Here is a 22,370-nt window from a genome sequence, read left to right as displayed (position 1 = left end):
ATGAAGAGCTTCAAAAGGTGTCAAAAATATGAGGAGCATGAAACGGTCTGAAAAATAGGAGGAGCATGAAACCGTGTTCAAAAACATGAAGAGACTGAAAAGGGTGAAAAATATGAAGAGCTTCAAAAGGTGTGAAAAATAGGAGGAGCATGAAGCGGTGTGCAAAAACATGAAAAGCCTGAAAAGGTGTGAAAAATATGAAGAGCATCAAAAGGTGTCAAAAATATGAGGAGCATGAAACGGTCTGAAAAATAGGAGGAGCATGAAGCGGTGTTGAAAAAATGAAGAGCCGGAAAAGGTGTGAAAAATATGAAGAGCATCAAAAGGTGTCAAAAATATGACGAGTATGAAATGGTCTGAAAAATAGGAGGAGCATGAAGCGGTGTTGCAAAACATGAGGAGCCTGAAAAGGTGTGAAAAATATGAAGAACTTCAAAAGGTGAAAAAAATATGTGGTGTATGAAACGATCTGAAAAATAGGAGGATCATGAAGCGGTGTTCAAAAACATGAAGAGCCTGAAAAGGTGTGAAATATATGAAGAGATTCAAAAGGTGTCAAAAATATGAGGAGCATGAAACGGTCTGAAAAATAGGAGGAAAATGAAGCGGTGTTGAAAAACATGAAGAGCTTGAAAAGGTTTGAAAAATATGAAGAGCTTCAAAACGTGTCAAAATTTTGAAGAGCTTCAAAGGTGTCAAAAATATGAGGAGAATGGAACGGTGTTCAAAAACATGGAAAGCAAGAAAAGGTTGAAAAATATGAAGAGCTTCAAAAGGTGTCAAAAATATGAGGAGCATGAAACGGTCTGAAAAATAGGAGGATAATGAAGCTCTGTTTAAAAACATGAAGAGCTAGAAAAGGTTTGAAAAATATGGAGAGCTTCAAAAGGTGTCAAAAATATGAGGAGCATGAAACGGTATGAAAAATAGGAGGAGAATGAACCGGTGTTGAAAAACAAGAAGAGCCTGAAAAGGTGTGAAAAATATGAAGAGTTTGAAAATGTGTCAAAAATATGAGGAGCAGGAAACGGTCTAAAAAATAGGAGAATGAATCGGTGTTGAAAAACATGAAGAGCCTGAAAAGCTGTGAAAAATATGAAGAGCATCAAAAACTGTCAAAATATGAGGAGCATGAAACGGTGTTCAAGACATGAAACGCCTGAAAAGGTGTGAAATATATGAACAGCTTCAAAAGGTATCAAAAATAGGAGGAGCATGAAACGGTCTGAAAAATTGGAGGAGCAAGAAGCAGTGCTGAAAAACATGAAGGGGTGGAAAAGGTGTGAAATATATGAAGAGCTTCAAAAGGTGTCAAAAATATGAGGAGCATGAAACGGTTTGAAAAATAGGAGGAGCATGAAGCAGTGTTGAAAAACATGAAGAGCCTGAAAAGGTTTGAAAAATATGAAGAGCTTCAAAAGGTGTCAAAAATAGAGGGGGCATGAAACTATCTGAAAAATAGGAGGAGCATGAAGCGGTGTTGAAAAATATGAAGAACCTGAAGACGTTTGAAAAATATGAAGAGCTTCAAAAGGTGTCAAAAATAAGAGGAGCATTAAACGGTCTGAAAAATAGGAGGAGCATGAAGTGGTGTTGAAAAACATAAAGAGCCTGAAAAGGTGTGCAAAATATGAAGAGCTTCAAAAGGTGTCAAAAAAATGAGGAGCATGGAACGGTCTGAAAAAAAGGAAGAGCATGAAGCGTTGTTGAAAAACATGAAGAGCCTGAAAAGGTGTGAAAAATATGAAGACCTTCAAAAGGTGTTAAAAAGAGGAGGCACATGAAACTGTCTGAAAAATACGAGGAGCATGAAGCGGTGTTGAAAAACAAGAAGAGCCTGAAAAGGTGTGAAAAATATGAAGAGTTTGAAAATGTGTCAAAAATATGAGGAGCAGGAAACGGTCTGAAAAATAGGAGCATGAAGTGGTGTTGAAAAACATGAAGAGCCTGAAAAGCTGTGAAAAATATGAAGAGCATCAAAAACTGTCAAAATATGACGAGCATGAAATGGTTTTCAAAGACATGAAACGCCTGAAAAGGTGTGAAATATATGAACAGCTTCAAAAGGTATCAAAAATAGGAGGAGCATGAAACGGTTTGAAAAATAGGAGGAGCATGAAGCGGTGTTGAAATACATGAAGAGGTGGAAAAGGTGTGAAATATATGAAGAGCTTCAAAAGGTGTCAAAAAAATGAGGAGCATGAAACGGTTTGAAAAATAGGAGGAGCATGAAGCGGTGTTGAAAAACATGAAGAGCCTGAAACGGTTTGAAAAATATGAAGAGCTTCAAAAGGTGTCAAAAATAAAGGGGGCATGAAACTATCTGAAAAATAGGAGGAGCATGAAGCGGTGTGGAAAAACATGAAGAGCCTGAAAACGTTTGAAAAATATGAAGAGCTTCAAATGGTGTGGAAAATATGAAGAGCTTCAAAATGTGTCAAAAGTGAGATGAGCATGAAACGGTCTGAAAAATAGGAGGAGCATGAAGTGGTGTTGAAAAACATGAAGAGCCTGAAAATGTGTGAAATATATGAAGAGCATCAAAAGATGTCAGAAATGAGAGAAGCATGAAACGGTCTGAAAAATAGATGTGCAAGAAGGGGTATTGAAAAACATGAAGAGCCTGAAAACGTTTGAGAAATATGAAGAGTTTCAAAAGGTGTGGAAAATATGAAGAGCTTCAAAAGGTATGAAATATAGGAGCAGCATGAAGTGGTGTTCAAAAACATAAAAAGCCTGTAAAGGTGTGAAAAATATGAAGAGCTTCAAAACGTGTCAAATATATGTGGAGCATGAAATGGTGTGAAAAATAGGAGGAGCATGAAGCGGTGTTGAAAAACATGAAGAACCTGAAAACTTGTGAAAAATATGAAGAGCTTCAAAAGGTGTCAAAATATGAGGAGCATGAAACGATCTGAAAAATAGGAGGAGCATGAAGCGGTGTTGAAAAATATGAAGTGCCTGAAAAGGTGTGAAAAATATGAAGAGCTTCAAAAGGTGTCAAAAATATGAGGAGCATGAAACGCTCTGAAATATAGGAGGAGCATGAAGTGGTGTTGAAAAACTTGAAGAGCTGAAAATGTGGAAAAATATGAAGAACTTCAACAGGTGTCAAAAATATGAGGAGCATGAAATGGACTGAAAAATAGGAAGATCATGAAGCGGTGTTGAATAACATGAAGAGCCTGAAAAGGTGTGAAAAATGTGAAAAGCTTCAAAAGGTTTGAAATACATGAGGAGCATGAAACGGTCTGAAAAATAGGAGTAGAATGAGACGGTGTTGAAAAACATGAAGAGCCTGAAAAGTTGTGAAAAATATGAAGAGCTTCAAAAGGTGTCAAAATTCTGAGGAGTATAAAACGGTCTAAAAAATAGGAGGAGCATGAAACGGTGTTCAAAACATGAAGAGCCTGAGAAGATGTGAAATATATGACGAGCTTCAAAAGGTTTGAAATACATGAGGAGCATTAAACTGTCTGAAAAATAGGAGGAGCATGAAGCTGTGTTCAAAAACATGAAGAGCCTGAAAAGTTGTGAAAAATATGAAGAGCTTCAAAATGTGTGAAAAAAAAAGAAGAGCTTCAAAAGGTGTCAAAAATATGAGGAGCATGAATCGGTCTGAAAAATAGGAGGAGCATGAAACGGTGTTGAAAACATGAAGAGATGAAAAGGTGTGAAAAATATGAAGAGGTTCTAAAGGTGTCAAAAATATGAGGAGCATGAAAAAGTCTTTAAAATAGGATGAGAATGAGACGGTTTTGAAAAAGATGAAGAGCATGAAAAGGTGTGAAAAACATGAAGAGCTTCTAAAGGTGTCAAAAATATGAGGATCATGAAATGGTGTGAAAAACAGGAGGAGCATGAAGTGGTGTTGAGAAACATGAAGAGGCTGAAAAGGTGTGAAAAATATGAATAGCTTCAAACGTTTTCAAATATATGAGGAGCATGAAACTATCTTTAAAATAGGAGGAGCATGAAACGGTGTTGAGAAAAATGAAGAGCCTGAAAAGGTGTGAAAAATATGAAGACCTTCAAAAGGTGTCCAAAAGAGGAGGCAAATGAAACTGTCTGAAAATTAGGAGGAGCATGAAGCGGTGTGGAAAAACATGAAGAGCCTGAAAAAGTTTGAAAAATATGAAGAGCTTCAAAAGGTGTTCAAAAATATGAAGAGCTTCAAAAGGTGTCAAAAATAATGAGGAGAATGAAACGGTCTGAATAATAGGAGGAGCATAAAGTGGTGTTAAAATCATGAAGAGCCTTAAAAGGTGTGAAATATATGAAGAGCTTCAAAAGGTGTGAAAAAAATGAAGAGCTTCAAAATCTGTCAAAAATATGAGGAGCATGAAACGATCTGAAAAATAGGAGCGGCATGAAACGGTGTTCAAAGACATGAAGAGCCTGAAAAGGTGTGAAAAATATGAAGAGCTTCAAAACGTGTCAAAAATATGAGGAGCATGAAACGATCTGAAAAATAGGAGGAGCAAGAAGCGGTGTTGAAAAAAATGAAGAGCCTGAAAACGTTTGAAAAATATGAAGAGTTTCAAAAGGTGTGAAAAAAATGAAGAGCTTCAAAATCTGTCAAAAATATGAGGAGCATGAAACGATTTGAAAAATAGGAGCAACATGAAATGGTGTTCAAAGACATGAAGAGCCTGAAAAGGTGTGAAAAATATGAAGAGCTTCAAAACGTGTAAAATATGAGGAGCATGAAACGATCTGAAAAATAGGATGAGCAAGAAGGGGTGTTGAAAAACATGAAGAGCCTGAAAACGTTTGACAAATATGAAGAGATTCAAAAGGTGTGAAAAATATGAAGAGCTTCAAAAGGTGTCAAAAATTAGATGAGCATGAAACAGTCCGAAAAATAGGAGGAGCCTGAAATCGTGTTCAGAAACATGAAGAGCCTAAAAAGGTGTGAAAAATATAAAGAGCTTCAAAAGGTGTGAAATACATGAGGAGCATGAAACGGTCTGAAAAATAGGAGGAGCATGAAGTGGTGATGAAAAACATGAAGAGCCTGAAAAGGTGTGAAAAATATGAAGAGCTTCAAAAGGTATGAAATATAGGAGCAGCATGAAGTGGTGTTCAAAAACATAAAAAGCCTGTAAAGGTGGGAAAAAAAAGAAGAGCTTCAAAACGTGTCAAATATATGTGGAGCATGAAACGGTGTGAAAAATAGGAGGAGCATGATGCGGTGTTGAAAAACATGAAGAACCTGAAAACTTGTGAAAAATATGAAGAGCTTCAAAAGGTGTCAAAATATGAGGAGCATGAAACGATCTGAAAAATAGGAGGAGCATGAAGCGGTGTTGAAAAATATGAAGTGCCTGAAAAGGTGTGAAAAATATGAAGAGCTTCAAAAGGTGTCAAAAATATGAGGAGCATGAAACACTCTGAAATATAGGAGGAGCATGAAGTGGTGTTGAAAAACTTGAAGAGCTGAAAAGGTGGAAAAATATGAAGAACTTCAACAGGTGTCAAAAATATGAGGAGCATGAAATGGACTGAAAAATAGGAAGATCATGAAGCGGTGTTGAATAACATGAAGAGCCTGAAAAGGTGTGAAAAATGTGAAAAGCTTCAAAAGGTGTGAAATACATGAGGAGCATGAAACGGTCTGAAAAATAGGAGAAGAATGAGACGGTGTTGAAAAACATGAAGAGCCTGAAAAGTTGTGAAAAATATGAAGAGCTTCAAAAGGTGTCAAAATTATGAGGAGCATAAAACGGTCTAAAAAATAGGAGGAGCATGAAACGGTGTTCAAAACATGAAGAGCCTGAGAAGATGTGAAATATATGACGAGCTTCAAAAGGTTTGAAATACATGAGGAGCATTAAACTGTCTGAAAAATAGGAGGAGCATGAAGCAGTGTTCAAAAACATGAAGAGCATGAAAAGGTGTGAAGAAAATGAAGAGTTTCAAAAGTTGACATAAATATGAGGAGAATGAAACGGTCTGAAAAATATGAGGAGCATGAAACGGTGTTGAAAAAGATGAAGAGCCTGAAAAGGTGTGAAAAATATGAAGAGCTTCAAAAAGAGTCAAAAATATGAAGAGAATGAAACAGTCCGAAAAATAGGAGGAGCATGAAAAGGTGTTGAAAAACATGAAGAGGGTGAAAATATGTGTAAAATATGAAGAGCTTCAAAAGGTGTGAAAAATATGAAGAGCTTCAAAAGGTGTGAAAAATATGAAGAGCTTCAAAAGGTGTCAAATATATGAGGAGCATGAAACGGTCAAAAAAATAGGAGGAGTATGAAGCGATGTTGAAAAACATGAAGAGTCTGAAAAGGTGTGAAATATATGAAGAGCTTCAAAAGGTGTGAAATATAGGAGGAGCATGAAGCGGTGTTCAAAAACATGAAGAGCCTGAAAAGGTGTGAAATATATGAAGAGCTTCAAAAGGTGTCAAAAATAAGAGGAGCATGAAGCGGTGTTCAGAAACATGAAGAGCTTGAAAAGGTGTGAAATATATGAAGAGCTTCAAAAAGTGTGAAATATAGGAGGAGCAAGAAGCGGTGTTCAGAAACATGAAGAGCCTTAAAAGGTGTGAAATATATGAAGAGCTTCAAAAGTTGTGAAATATGAGTAGCATAAAACGGTCTCAAAATATGACGAGCATGAAGCGGTGTTGAAAAACATGTAGAGCCTGAAAAGGTGTGAAATACATGAAGAGTCAAAAGGTGTCAAAATATGAGTAGCATAAAACGGTCTCAAAAATATGGGGAGCATGAAGCGGTGTTGAAAATCATGAAGAGCCTGAAGGGGTGTGAATAATATGAAGAGATTCAAAAGGTGTCAAACATATGAGGAGCATGAAAGTGTGTTGAAAAACATGAAGAGCCTGAAAAGGTGTGAAAAATATGAGGAGCTTCAAAAGTTGTCAATAATATGAGGAGCATGTAACGGTCTGAAAAATAGGAGGAGCATGAAATGGTGTTCAAAACATGAAGAGCTTGAAAAGGTGTGAAAAATATTAAGAGCTTCAAAAGTATCAAAAATATGAGGAGCATGAAACGGCCTGAAAAATAGGAAGAGCATGAAGCGGTGTTGAATAACATGAAGATCTTGAAAAGGTGTGAACAATATTAGGAGCATGAAACGGTCTCAAAAATATGAGGAGCATGAAGCAGTGTTGAAAATCATGAAGAGCCTGAAAAGGTGTGAAAAATATGAAGAGATTCAAAAGGTGTCAAACATATGAGGACCATGAAACTGTGTTGAAAAACAAGAAGAGCATGAAAAGGTGTGAAAAATATGAGGAGCATGAAAAGGTCTGAAAAATAGGAGGAGCATGAAATGTTGTTGAAAAACATGAAGAGCAAGAAAAGGTGTGAAAAATATGAAGAGCTTCAAAAGGTGTCAATAATAAGAGGTGCATGAAACAGTCTGACAAATAGGAGGAGCATGAAACGATCTGAAAAATAGGAGGAGCATGAAGCGGTGTTGAAAAATATGAAGAGCCTGAAAAAGTGTGACAAATATAAAGAGTTTCAAAAAGTGTCAATGATATGAGGAGCATGATACGGTCTGAAAAATAGGAGCAGCATGAAACGGTGTTGAAAAACATGAAGAGCATGAAAAGGTGTGAAAAAAGGAAGAGCTTTAAAAGGTGTCAAATATATGAGGAGCATGAAACGGTCTGAAAAATAGAAGTAGCATGAAGAGGTGACAAAAAAAGTGAAGAGCCTGAAAAGGTGTGAAAAATATGAAGAGCTTCAAAAGGTGTGAAAAATATGAGGAGCATGAAACGGTCTGAAAAATAGGAGGAGCATAAAGCGGTGTTCAAAAACATGAAGAGCATGAAAAGGTGTGAAAAATATGAAGAGCTTCAAAAGGTGTCAAAAATATGAGGAGCATGAAACGGTCTGAAAAATAGGCGGAGCCTGAAACTGTGTTGAAAACATGAAAGGCCTGAAAAGTTGTGAAAAACATGAAGAGCTTCAAAAGGTGTGAAAAATATGAAGAGTTTCAAAGGTTTGAAATACATGAGGATCATGAAAAGGTTTGAAAAATAGGAGGAGCATGAAGCGATGTTCAAAAACATGAAGAGCCTGAAAAGGCTTGAAAAATATGAAGAGCTTCAAAAGGTGTGAAATAAATGAGGAGCATGAAACGGTCTGAAAAATAGGAGGAGCATGAAGCGGTGTTCAAAAACATGAAGAGCCTGAAAAGGCTTGAAAAATATGAAGAGCTTCAAAAGGTGAGAAATAAATGAGGAGCATGAAACGGTCTCAAAAAGAGTAGGAGCATGAAGCGGTGTTCAAAAACATGGAGAGCCTGAAAAGTTTTGAAAAATATGAAGAACTTCAAAAGGTGTCAAAAATATGAGGAGCATGAAACGGTCTGAAAAATAGGAGCAGCATGAAATGGTGTTGAAAACATGAAGATCCTGAAAAGCTGTGAAAAATATGAAGAGCTTCAAAAGGTGTGAAATATATGAGGAGCATGAAACGGTCTGAAAAATCGGAGGAGCATGAAGCTGTGCTCAAAAACATGAAGATCCAGAAAAGTTGTGAAAAATATGAAGAGCTTCGAAAGGTGTGACAAATATGAGGAGCATGAAACGGTCTGAAAATTTGGAGGAGTATGAAACGTGCTGAAAAATAGGAGGAGCATGAAACTGTCAGAAAAATAGGAGGATCATGAAGCCGTGTTGAAAAACATGAAGAGCGTGAAAGGTTGTGAAAAATAGGAGGAGCTTCAAAATGTGTGAAAAATATGAGGAGCATGAAACGGTCTGAAAATATGAGGAGCATGAAGCGGTGTTGAAAAACATGAAGAGCCTGAAAAGGTGTGAAAAATATGAAGAGCTTCAAAAGGTGTGAAAAATATGAAGAGCTTCAAAAGGTGTCAAATATATGAGGAGCATGAAACGGTCAAAAAAATAGGAGGAGTATGAAGCGATGTTGAAAAACATGAAGAGTCTGAAAAGGTGTGAAATATATGAAGAGCTTCAAAAGGTGTGAAATATAGGAGGAGCATGAAGTGGTGTTCAAAAACATGAAGAGCCTGAAAAGGTGTGAAATATATGAAGAGCTTCAAAAGGTGTCAAAAATAAGAGGAGCATGAAGCGGTGTTCAGAAACATGAAGAGCTTGAAAAGGTGTGAAATATATGAAGAGCTTCAAAAAGTGTGAAATATAGGAGGAGCAAGAAGCGGTGTTCAGAAACATGAAGAGCCTTAAAAAGTGTGAAATATATGAAGAGCTTCAAAAGTTGTGAAATATGAGTAGCATAAAACGGTCTCAAAATATGACGAGCATGAAGCGGTGTTGAAAAACATGTAGAGCCTGAAAAGGTGTGAAATACCTGAAGAGTCAAAAGGTGTCAAAATATGAGTAGCATAAAACGGTCTCAAAAATATGGGGAGCATGAAGCGGTGTTGAAAATCATGAAGAGCCTGAAGGGGTGTGAATAATATGAAGAGATTCAAAAGGTGTCAAACATATGAGGAGCATGAAAGTGTGTTGAAAAACATGAAGAGCCTGAAAAGGTGTGAAAAATATGAGGAGCTTCAAAAGTTGTCAATAATATGAGGAGCATGTAACGGTCTGAAAAATAGGAGGAGCATGAAATGGTGTTCAAAACATGAAGAGCTTGAAAAGGTGTGAAAAATATTAAGAGCTTCAAAAGTATCAAAAATATGAGGAGCATGAAACGGCCTGAAAAATAGGAAGAGCATGAAGCGGTGTTGAATAACATGAAGATCTTGAAAAGGTGTGAACAATATTAGGAGCATGAAACGGTCTCAAAAATATGAGGAGCATGAAGCAGTGTTGAAAATCATGAAGAGCCTGAAAAGGTGTGAAAAATATGAAGAGATTCAAAAGGTGTCAAACATATGAGGACCATGAAACTGTGTTGAAAAACAAGAAGAGCATGAAAAGGTGTGAAAAATATGAGGAGCATGAAAAGGTCTGAAAAATAGGAGGAGCATGAAATGTTGTTGAAAAACATGAAGAGCAAGAAAAGGTGTGAAAAATATGAAGAGCTTCAAAAGGTGTCAATAATAAGAGGTGCATGAAACAGTCTGACAAATAGGAGGAGCATGAAACGATCTGAAAAATAGGAGGAGCATGAAGCGGTGTTGAAAAATATGAAGAGCCTGAAAAAGTGTGACAAATATAAAGAGTTTCAAAAAGTGTCAATGATATGAGGAGCATGATACGGTCTGAAAAATAGGAGCAGCATGAAACGGTGTTGAAAAACATGAAGAGCATGAAAAGGTGTGAAAAAAGGAAGAGCTTTAAAAGGTGTCAAATATATGAGGAGCATGAAACGGTCTGAAAAATAGGCGGAGCCTGAAACTGTGTTGAAAACATGAAAGGCCTGAAAAGTTGTGAAAAATATGAAGAGCTTCAAAAGGTGTGAAAAATATGAAGAGTTTCAAAGGTTTGAAATACATGAGGATCATGAAAAGGTTTGAAAAATAGGAGGAGCATGAAGCGATGTTAAAAAACATGAAGAGCCTGAAAAGGCTTGAAAAATATGAAGAGCTTCAAAAGGTGTGAAATAAATGAGGAGCATGAAACGGTCTGAAAAATAGGAGGAGCATGAAGCGGTGTTCAAAAACATGAAGAGCCTGAAAAGGCTTGAAAAATATGAAGAGCTTCAAAAGGTGTGAAATAAATGAGGAGCATGAAACGGTCTCAAAAAGAGTAGGAGCATGAAGCGGTGTTCAAAAACATGGAGAGCCTGAAAAGTTTTGAAAAATATGAAGAACTTCAAAAGGTGTCAAAAATATGAGGAGCATGAAACGGTCTGAAAAATAGGAGCAGCATGAAATGGTGTTGAAAACATGAAGATCCTGAAAAGCTGTGAAAAATATGAAGAGCTTCAAAAGGTGTGAAATATATGAGGAGCATGAAACGGTCTGAAAAATCGGAGGAGCATGAAGCTGTGCTCAAAAACATGAAGATCCAGAAAAGTTGTGAAAAATATGAAGAGCTTCGAAAGGTGTGACAAATATGAGGAGCATGAAACGGTCTGAAAATTTGGAGGAGTATGAAACGTGCTGAAAAATAGGAGGAGCATGAAACTGTCAGAAAAATAGGAGGATCATGAAGCCGTGTTGAAAAACATGAAGAGCGTGAAAGGTTGTGAAAAATAGGAGGAGCTTCAAAATGTGTGAAAAATATGAGGAGCATGAAACGGTCTGAAAATATGAGGAGCATGAAGCGGTGTTGAAAAACATGAAGAGCCTGAAAAGGTGTGAAAAATATGAAGAGCTTCAAAAGTTGTGAAAAATATGAAGAGCTTCAAAAGGTGTCAAAAATGAGAAGAGGATAAAGGGGTCTGAAAAATAGGAGGAGCATGACGTGGTGTTCAAAAAAATGAAGAGCCTGAAAAGGTGTGAAATATATGAGGGCTTCAAAAGGTCTCAAAAATATGGGGAGCATGAAACGGTCTGAAAAATAGGAGGAGCATGAAACGGTGTTCAAAAACATGAAGAGCCTGTAAAGGTGTGAAAAATATGAAGAGCTTCAAAAGGTGTGAAATACATGAGAAGCATGAAACTCTCTGAAAAATAAAAGGAGCAAGAAGGGGTGTTCAAAAACATGAAGAGGCTGAAAAGGTGTGAAAAACATGAAGAGCTTAAAAAGGTGTGAAAAATATGAGGAGCATGAAACGGTCTGAAAAAAAAGGAGGAGCATGAAACGGTGATCAAAAACATGAAGAGCATGAAAAGGTGTGAAAAATATGAAGAGTTTCAAAAGGTGTCAAAAATATGAATAGCATGAAAAGGTCTGCAAAAAAGGAGCATGAAGTGGTGTTGAAAAACATGAAGAGCCTGAAAAGGTGTGAAAAATATGAAAAGTTTCAAAAGGTGTCAAAAATATGAGGAGCATGAAACGGTCTGAAAAATAGGAGGAACATGAAGAAGTGTTCAAAAACATGAAGAGCCTGAAAAGGTGTGAAAAATATGAAGAGCTTCAAAAGGTGTGAAATATATGAGGAGCATGAAACTCTCTGAAAAATAGAAGGAGCATGATGTGGTGTTCAAAAACATGAAGAGCCTGAAAACGTGTGAAAAATACGAAGAGCTTCAAAAGGTGTGAAAAATATGAGGAGAATGATACGGTTTGAAAAATAGGAGGAGCATGAAGCGGTGTTGAAAAACATGAAGAGTCTGAAAACGTGTGAAATTATGAAGAACTTCAAAAATATGAAAAATATGAAGAGCTTCAAAAGGTGTGAAAAATATGAAGAGCTTCAAAAGGTGTCAAAATGAGATGAACATGAAACGGTCTGAAACATAGGAGGAGCATGAAGCGATGTTGAAAATCATAAAGAGCCTGAAAATTTGTGTAAAATATGAAGAGCTTCAGAATATGTGAAAAACATGAAGAGCTTCAAAAAGTGTCAAAATGAGATGAGCATGAAACGGTCTGAAAAATAAGAGGAGCATGAAGTGATGTTGAAAATAATGAAAAGCCTGAAAATGTGTGAAATATATGAAGAGCTTCAAAAGGTGTCAAAAATATGAGGAGAATGAAACGGACTGTAAAATAGGAGGAGCATGAAATGGTGTTCAAAAACATGAAGAGCCTGAAAAGGTGTGAAAAATAAGAAGAGCTTCAAAAGGTGTCAAAAATATGAGGAGCATGAAAAGTTCTGAAAAATAGAAGGAGCATGAAGCGGTGTTCAAAAACAGGAAGACCCTGAAAAGTAGTGAAAAATATGAAGAGCTTCAAAAGGTGTCAAAAATATGAGGAGCATGAAACGGTCTGAAAAATAGGAGGAGCAAGAAAGGGTGTTGAACAACATGAAGAGCCTGAAAACGTGTGAAAAATATGAAGAGCTTCAAAAGATGTGAAAAATATGAAGAGCTTCAAAAGGTGTCAAAAATGAGATGAGCATGAAACCGTCTGAAAAATAGGAGGAGCATGAAGTAGTGTTGAAAAACATGAAGAACCTGAAAAGCTGTGAGAAACATGAAGAGCTTCAAAATGTGTCAAATATATGAGGAGCATGAAATGGTCTGAAAAAGAGGAGGAGCAGGAAGCGGTGTTGAGAAACATGAAGAGCCTGAAAATGTGTGAAAAATATGAAGAGCTTCTAAAGGTGTCAAAAATATGAGGAGCATGAAACGGTCTTAAAAATACGAGGAGCATGAAGTGGTGTTGAAAAACATGAAGAGCCTGAAAAGGTGAGAAATATATGAAGAGCTTCAAAAGGTGTCAAATATATGAGGAGCATGAATCGGTCTAAAAAATAGGAGGATCATTAAAAGTTGTTGAAAAACATGAAGATCCTGAAAAGATGTGAAAAATATGAAGAGCTTCAAAACGTGTCAAAAATATGAGGAGCATGAAACGGTCTGAAAAATAGGAGGAGCAAGAAAGGGTGTTGAACAACATGTAGAGCCTGAAAACGTGTGAAAAATATGAAGAGCTTCAAAACGTGTCAAAAATATGAGGAGCATGAAACGGTCTGAAAAATAGGAGGAGCAAGAAAGGGTGTTGAACAACATGAAGAGCCTGAAAACGTGTGAAAAATATGAAGAGCTTCAAAAGATGTGAAAAATATGAAGAGCTTCAAAAGGTGTCAAAAATGAGATGAGCATGAAACCGTCTGAAAAATAGGAGGAGCATGAAGTAGTGTTGAAAAACATGAAGAACCTGAAAAGCTGTGAGAAACATGAAGAGCTTCAAAATGTGTCAAATATATGAGGAGCATGAAATGGTCTGAAAAAGAGGAGGAGCAGGAAGCCGTGTTGAGAAACATGAAGAGCCTGAAAATGTGTGAAAAATATGAAGAGCTTCTAAAGGTGTCAAAAATATGAGGAGCATGAAACGGTCTTAAAAATACGAGGAGCATGAAGTGGTGTTGAAAAACATGAAGAGCCTGAAAAGGTGAGAAATATATGAAGAGCTTCAAAAGGTGTCAAATATATGAGGAGCATGAATCGGTCTAAAAAATAGGAGGATCATGAAAAGTTGTTGAAAAACATGAAGATCCTGAAAAGATGTGAAAAATATGAAGAGCTTCAAAAGGTGTGAAATATATGAGGTGCAAGAAACGGTCTGAAAAGTAGGAGGAGCATGAAGCGGTGTTGAAAAACATGAAGAGCCTGAAAAGGTGTGAAAAATATGAAGAGCTTCAAAAGGTGTCAAAAATATGAGGAGCATGAAACGGTCTGAAAAAGAGGAGGAGCATGAAGCGGTGTTGAAAAACATGAAGAGCCTGAAAAGGTGTGAAAAATATGAAGAGCTTCAAAAGGTGTCAAAAATATGACGAGCATGAAACGGTCTGAAAAAGAGGAGGAGCATGAAGCGGTGTTGAAAAACATGAAGAGCGTGAAAACGAGTGAAAAATTTGAGGAGCTTAAAAAGGTATGAAAAATATGAAGAGCTTCAAAAGGTGTCAAAAAAGAGATGAGCATGAAACCGTCTGAAAAATAGGTGGAGCATGAAGCGGTGTTGAAAAACATGAAGAGCCTGAAAAGATGTGAAAAATATGAAGAGCTTCAAAAGGTGTCAAAAATATGAGGAGCATGAAACGGTCTGAAAAATAGGAACAGCATGAAGCGGTGTTGAAAAACATGAAGAGCCAGAAAAGGTGTGAAAAATATTAAGAGCTTCAAAATGTGTGAAAAATATGAAGAGCTTCAAAAGGTGTCAAAAAAGAGATGAGCATGAAATGGTCTGAAAAATAGGAGGAGAATGAAGTGGTGTTGAAAAAAATGAGGAGCCTGAAAAGGTGTGAAAAATATGAAGAGCTTCAAAAGGTGTCAAAAATGAGATCATCATGAAACGGTCTGAAAAATAGGAGGTGCATGAGGTGGTGTTGAAAAAAAAGAAGAGACTGAAAAGGTGTGAAATATATGAAGAGCTTCAAAAGATGTCAAAATATGAGGAGCATGATACAGTCTGAAAAATAGGAGGAGCATGAAGCGGTGTTCAAAACATGAAGAGCCTGAAAAATTGTGAAAAATATGAAAAGCTTCCAAAGGTGTCAAAAATGAGATGAGCATGAAACGGTCTGAAAAATAGGAGGAGCATGAAGCGGTGTGGAAAAAATGAATAGCCGGAAAAGGTGTGAAAAATATGAAGACATCAAAAGGTGTCAAAAATATGAGGAGTATGAAACGGTCTGAAAAGTAGGAGGAGCATGAAGCGGTGTTGCAAAACATGAGGAGCCTGAAAAGGTGTGAAAAATATGAAGAGCTTCAAAAGGTGAGAAAAATAGGAGGTGCATGAAACGGTCTGAAAAAGAGGAGGAGCATGAAGCGGCGTTGAAAAACATGAAGAGCCTGAAAAGGTGTGAAAAATATGAAAAGCTTCAAAAGGTGTGAAATACATGAGGAGCATGAAAGAGCTGAAAATTAGGAGAAGCATGAAGTGGTGTGGAAAAACATGAAGAGCCTGAAAAGGTGTGAAAAATATGAAGAGCTTCAAAAGGTGTGAAATACATGAGGAGCATGAAACTCTCTGAAAAATAGGAGGAGCATGAAGCGGTGTTCAAAAATATGAAGAGCCTGAAAAGGTGTGAAAAATATGAAGAGCTTCAAAAATATGAAAAATATGAAGAGCCTCAAAAGGTGTGAAAAATATGAAGAGCTTCAAAAGGTGTGAAATATATGAGGAGCATGAAACGGTCAGTAAAATAGCAGGATCATGAAGCGGTGTTGAAAAACATGAAGAGTCTGAAAACGTGTGAAAATATGAAGAGCTTCAAAAGGTGTGAAAAATATGAGGATCATGAAACGGTCTAAAAAATAGGAGGAGCATGAAGCGGTGTTCAAAAATATGAAGAGCCTGAAAAGGTGTGAAAAATATGAAGAGCTTCAAAAGGTGTCAAAAATATGAGGAGCATGAAACGGTCTGAAAAATAGGAGGAGCATGAAGCGGTGTTGAAAAACATGAAGAGCCTGAAAAGGTGTGAGAAATATGAAGAGCTTCAAAAGGTGTCAAAAATATGAGGAGCATGAAATGGTCTGAAAAAGAGGAGGAGCAGGAAGCGGTGTTGAGAAACATGAAGAGCCTGAAAATGTGTGAAAAATATGAAGAGCTTCTAAAGGTGTCAAAAATATGAGGAGCATGAAACGGTCTTAAAAATACGAGGAGCATGAAGTGGTGTTGAAAAACATGAAGAGCCTGAAAAGGTGAAAAATATATGAAGAGCTTCAAAAGGTGTCAAATATATGAGGAGCATGAAACGGTCTAAAAAATAGGAGGATCATGAAAAGTTGTTGAAAAACATGAAGATCCTGAAAAGATGTGAAAAATATGAAGAGCTTCAAAACGTGTCAAAAATATGAGGAGCATGAAACGGTCTGAAAAATAGGAGGAGCAAGAAAGGGTGTTGAACAACATGTAGAGCCTGAAAACGTGTGAAAAATATGAAGAGCTTCAAAACGTGTCAAAAATATGAGGAGCATGAAACGGTCTGAAAAATAGGAGGAGCAAGAAAGGGTGTTGAACAACATGAAGAGCCTGAAAACGTGTGAAAAATATGAAGAGCTTCAAAAGATGTGAAAAATATGAAGAGCTTCAAAAGGTGTCAAAAATGAGATGAGCATGAAACCGTCTGAAAAATAGGAGGAGCATGAAGTAGTGTTGAAAAACATGAAGAACCTGAAAAGCTGTGAGAAACATGAAGAGCTTCAAAATGTGTCAAATATATGAGGAGCATGAAATGGTCTGAAAAAGAGGAGGAGCAGGAAGCCGTGTTGAGAAACATGAAGAGCCTGAAAATGTGTGAAAAATATGAAGAGCTTCTAAAGGTGTCAAAAATATGAGGAGCATGAAACGGTCTTAAAAATACGAGGAGCATGAAGTGGTGTTGAAAAACATGAAGAGCCTGAAAAGGTGAGAAATATATGAAGAGCTTCAAAAGGTGTCAAATATATGAGGAGCATGAATCGGTCTAAAAAATAGGAGGATCATGAAAAGTTGTTGAAAAACATGAAGATCCTGAAAAGATGTGAAAAATATGAAGAGCTTCAAAAGGTGTGAAATATATGAGGTGCAAGAAACGGTCTGAAAAATAGGAGGAGCATGAAGCGGTGTTGAAAAACATGAAGAGCCTGAAAAGGTGTGAAAAATATGAAGAGCTTCAAAAGGTGTCAAAAATATGAGGAGCATGAAACGGTCTGAAAAAGAGGAGGAGCATGAAGCGGTGTTGAAAAACATGAAGAGCCTGAAAAGGTGTGAAAAATATGAAGAGCTTCAAAAGGTGTCAAAAATATGAGGAGCATGAAACGGTCTGAAAAAGAGGAGGAGCATGAAGCGGTGTTGAAAAACATGAAGAGCGTGAAAACGAGTGAAAAATTTGAGGAGCTTAAAAAGGTATGAAAAATATGAAGAGCTTCAAAAGGTGTCAAAAAAGAGATGAGCATGAAACCGTCTGAAAAATAGGTGGAGCATGAAGCGGTGTTGAAAAACATGAAGAGCCTGAAAAGATGTGAAAAATATGAAGAGCTTCAAAAGGTGTCAAAAATATGAGGAGCATGAAACGGTCTGAAAAATAGGAGGAGCATGAAGTGGTGTTGAAAAACATGAAGAGTCTGAAAACGTGTGAAATTATGAAGAACTTCAAAAATATGCCAAATATGTAGAGCTTCAAAAGGTGTGAAAAATATGAAGAGCTTCAAAAGTTGTCAAAATGAGATGAACATGAAACGGTCTGAAAAATAGGAGGAGCATGAAGCGGTGTTGAAAATCATAAAGAGCCTGAAAATTTGTGAAAAATATGAAGAGCTTCAGAAGATGTGAAAAACATGAAGAGCTTCAAAAGGTGTCATAATGAGATGAGCATGAAACGGTCTGAAAAATAAGAGGAGCATGAAGTGGTGTTGAAAATAATGAAAAGCCTGAAAAGGTGTGAAATATATGAAGAGCTTCAAAAGGTGTCAAAAATATGAGGAGAATGAAACGGTCTGTAAAATAGGAGGAGCATGAAATGGTGTTCAAAAACATGAAGAGCCTGAAAAGGTGTGAAAAATATGAAGAGCTTCAAAAGGTGTCAAAAATATGAGGAGCATGAAAAGTTCTGAAAAATAGGAGGAGCATGAAGCGGTGTTCAAAACAGGAAGACCCTGAAAAGTAGTGAAAAATATGAAGAGCTTCAAAAGGTGTCAAATATATGAGGAGCATGAAACGGTCTGAAAAATAGGAGGACTATGAAACGGTGTTCAAAAACATGAAGAGCCTGAAAAGGTGTTAAAAATATGAAGAGCTTCAAAACGTGTCAAAAATATGAGTAGCATGAAACGGTCTGAAAAATAGGAGGAGCAAGAAAGGGTGTTGAACAACATGAAGAGCCTGAAAACGTGTGAAAAATATGAAGAGCTTCAAAAGATGTGAAAAATATGAAGAGCTTCAAAAGATGTGAAAAATGAGATGAGCATGAAACCCTCTGAAAAATAGGAGGAGAATGAAGTGGTGTTGAAAAAAATGAGGAGCCTGAAAAGCTGTGAGAAACATGAAGAGCTTCAAAATGTGTCAAAAATATGAGGAGCATGAAACGGTCTGAAAAAGAGGAGGAGCAGGAAGCGGTGTTGAGAAACATGAAGAGCCTGAAAATGTGTAAAAATATGAAGAGCTTCTAAAGGTGTGAAATATATGAGGTGCAAGAAACGGTCTGAAAAATAGGAGGAGCATGAAGCAGTGTTGAAAAACATGAAGAGCCTGAAAAGGTGTGAAAAATATGAAGAGCTTCAAAAGGTGTCAATATTATAAGGAGCATGAAACGTTCTGAAAAATAGGAGGAGCATGAAGCAGTGTTGAAAAAAATGAAGAGCCTGAAAAGGTGTGAAAAATATGAACAGCTTCAAAAGTTGTCAAAAATATGAGGAGCATGAAACGGTCTAAAAAATAGGAGTACCATGAATTGGTGTTGAAAAACATGAAGAGCCAGAAAAGGTGTGAAAAATATTAAGAGCTTCAAAATGTGTGAAAAATATGAAGAGCTTCAAAAGGTGTCAAAAAAGAGATGAGCATGAAACGGTCTGAAAAATAAGAGGAGAATGAAGTGGTGTTGAAAAAAATGAGGAGCCTGAAAAGGTGTGAAAAATATGAAGAGCTTCAAAAGGTGTCAAAAATGAGATGATCATGAAACGGTCTGAAAAATAGGAGGTGCATGAGGTGGTGTTGAAGAAAAAGAAGAGACTGAAAAGGTGTGAAATATATGAAGAGCTTCAAAAGGTGTCAAAATATGAGGAGCATGATACGGTCTGAAAAATAGGAGGAGCATGAAGCGGTGTTCAAAACATGAAGAGCCTGAAAAATTGTGAAAAATATGAAAAGCTTCCAAAGGTGTCAAAAATGAGATGAGCATGAAACGGTCTGAAAAATAGGAGGAGCATGAAGCGGTGTTGAAAAAATGAAGAGCCTGAAAAGGTGTGAAAAATATGAAGAGCATCAAAAGTTGTCAAAAATATGAGGAGTATGAAACGGTCTGAAAAATAGGAGGACCATGAAGTGGTGTTGCAAAACATGAGGAGCCTGAAAAGGTGTGAAAAATATGAAGAGCTTCAAAAGGTGAGAAAAATATGAGGTGCATGAAACGGTCTGAAAAATAGGAGGAGCATGAAGCGGTGTTGAAAAACATGAAGAGCCTGAAAAGGTGTGAAAAATGTGAAGAGCTTCAAAAGGTGTGAAATACATGAGGAGCATGAAACGTGTTGAAAAATAGGAGAAGCATGAAGTGGTGTGGAAAAACATCAAGAGCCTGAAAAGGTGTGAAAAATATGAAGGGCTTCAAAAGGTGTGAAATACATGAGGAGCAAGAAACGGTCTGAAAAATAGGAGGAAGAGGAAGAGGTGTTCAAAAATATGAAGAGCCTGAAAAGGTGTGAAAAATATGAAGAGCTTCAAAAGGTGTCAAAAATATGAGGAGCATGAAACGTTGTGAAAAATAGGAGCATCATGAAACGGTGTTCGAAAACATGAAGACATTGAAAAGGTGTGAAAAATATGAAGAGGTGCAAAAGGTTTGAAATATATGAGGAGCATGAAACGGTCTGAAAAATATGAGGAGCATGAAGCGGTGTTCAAAAACATGAAGAGCCTGAAAAGGTGAGAAAAATATGAAGAGCTTCAAAAGGTGTGAAATACATGAGGAGCATTAAACGCCCTGAAAAATAGGAGGAGCATGCAGAGGTGTTCAAAAACATGAAGAGCCTGAAAAGGTGTCAAAAATATGAAGAGCTTCAAAAGGTGAGAAAAATATGAGGTGCATGAAACGGTCTGAAAAATAGGAGGAGCATGAAGCGGTGTTGAAAAACATGAAGAGCCTGAAAAGATGTGAAAAATATGAAGAGCTTCAAAAGGTGTCAAAAATATGAGGAGCATGAAACGGTCTGAAAAATAGGAGGAGCATGAAACCGTGTTCAAAAACATGAAGAGACTGAAAAGGGTGAAAAATATGAAGAGCTTCAAAAGGTGTGTAAAATAGGAGGAGCATGAAGCGGTGTGCAAAAACATGAAAAGCCTGAAAAGGTGTGAAAAATATGAAGAGCATCAAAAGGTGTCAAAAATATGAGGAGTATGAAATGGTCTGAAAAATAGGAGGAGCATGAAGTGGTGTTGCAAAACATGAGGAGCCTGAAAAGGTGTGAAAAATATGAAGAACTTCAAAAGGTGAAAAAAATATGAGGTGTATGAAACGGTCTGAAAAATAGGAGGATCATGAAGCGGTGTTCAAAAACATGAAGAGCCTGAAAAGGTGTGAAATATATGAAGAGATTCAAAAGGTGTCAAAAATATGAGGAGCATGAAACGGTCTGAAAAATAGGAGGAAAATGAAGCGGTGTTGAAAAACATGAAGAGCTTGAAAAGGTTTGAAAAATATGAAGAGCTTCAAAACGTGTCAAAATTTTGAAGAGCTTCAAAGGTGTCAAAAATATGAGGAGAATGGAACGGTGTTCAAAAACATGGAAAGCAAGAAAAGGTTGAAAAATATGAAGAGCTTCAAAAGGTGTCAAAAATATGAGGAGCATGAAACGGTCTGAAAAATAGGAGGAAAATGAAGCTCTGTTTAAAAACATGAAGAGCTAGAAAAGGTTTGAAAAATATGGAGAGCTTCAAAAGGTGTCAAAAATATGAGGAGCATGAAACGGTATGAAAAATAGGAGGAGAATGAACCGGTGTTGAAAAACAAGAAGAGCCTGAAAAGGTGTGAAAAATATGAAGAGTTTGAAAATGTGTCAAAAATATGAGGAGCAGGAAACGGTCTAAAAAATAGGAGAATGAATCGGTGTTGAAAAACATGAAGAGCCTGAAAAGCTGTGAAAAATATGAAGAGCATCAAAAACTGTCAAAATATGAGGAGCATGAAACGGTGTTCAAGACATGAAACGCCTGAAAAGGTGTGAAATATATGAACAGCTTCAAAAGGTATCAAAAATAGGAGGAGCATGAAACGGTCTGAAAAATTGGAGGAGCAAGAAGCAGTGCTGAAAAACATGAAGGGGTGGAAAAGGTGTGAAATATATGAAGAGCTTCAAAAGGTGTCAAAAATATGAGGAGCATGAAACGGTTTGAAAAATAGGAGGAGCATGAAGCAGTGTTGAAAAACATGAAGAGCCTGAAAAGGTTTGAAAAATATGAAGAGCTTCAAAAGGTGTCAAAAATAGAGGGGGCATGAAACTATCTGAAAAATAGGAGGAGCATGAAGCGGTGTTGAAAAATATGAAGAACCTGAAGAGGTTTGAAAAATATGAAGAGCTTCAAAAGGTGTCAAAAATAAGAGGAGCATTAAACGGTCTGAAAAATAGGAGGAGCATGAAGTGGTGTTGAAAAACATAAAGAGCCTGAAAAGGTGTGCAAAATATGAAGAGCTTCAAAAGGTGTCAAAAAAATGAGGAGCATGGAACGGTCTGAAAAAAAGGAAGAGCATGAAGCGTTGTTGAAAAACATGAAGAGCCTGAAAAGGTGTGAAAAATATGAAGACCTTCAAAAGGTGTTAAAAAGAGGAGGCACATGAAACTGTCTGAAAAATACGAGGAGCATGAAGCGGTGTTGAAAAACAAGAAGAGCCTGAAAAGGTGTGAAAAATATGAAGAGTTTGAAAATGTGTCAAAAATATGAGGAGCAGGAAACGGTCTGAAAAATAGGAGCATGAAGTGGTGTTGAAAAACATGAAGAGCCTGAAAAGCTGTGAAAAATATGAAGAGCATCAAAAACTGTCAAAATATGACGAGCATGAAACGGTTTTCAAAGACATGAAACGCCTGAAAAGGTGTGAAATATATGAACAGCTTCAAAAGGTATCAAAAATAGGAGGAGCATGAAACGGTTTGAAAAATAGGAGGAGCATGAAGCGGTGTTGAAAAACATGAAGAGGTGGAAAAGGTGTGAAATATATGAAGAGCTTCAAAAGGTGTCAAAAAAATGAGGAGCATGAAACGGTTTGAAAAAT

Source organism: Dama dama, chromosome 8, assembly GCF_033118175.1.
Source record: "Dama dama isolate Ldn47 chromosome 8, ASM3311817v1, whole genome shotgun sequence".
NCBI classification, from domain to species: domain Eukaryota; kingdom Metazoa; phylum Chordata; class Mammalia; order Artiodactyla; family Cervidae; genus Dama; species Dama dama.
This window is presented reverse-complemented; position numbering follows the sequence as displayed.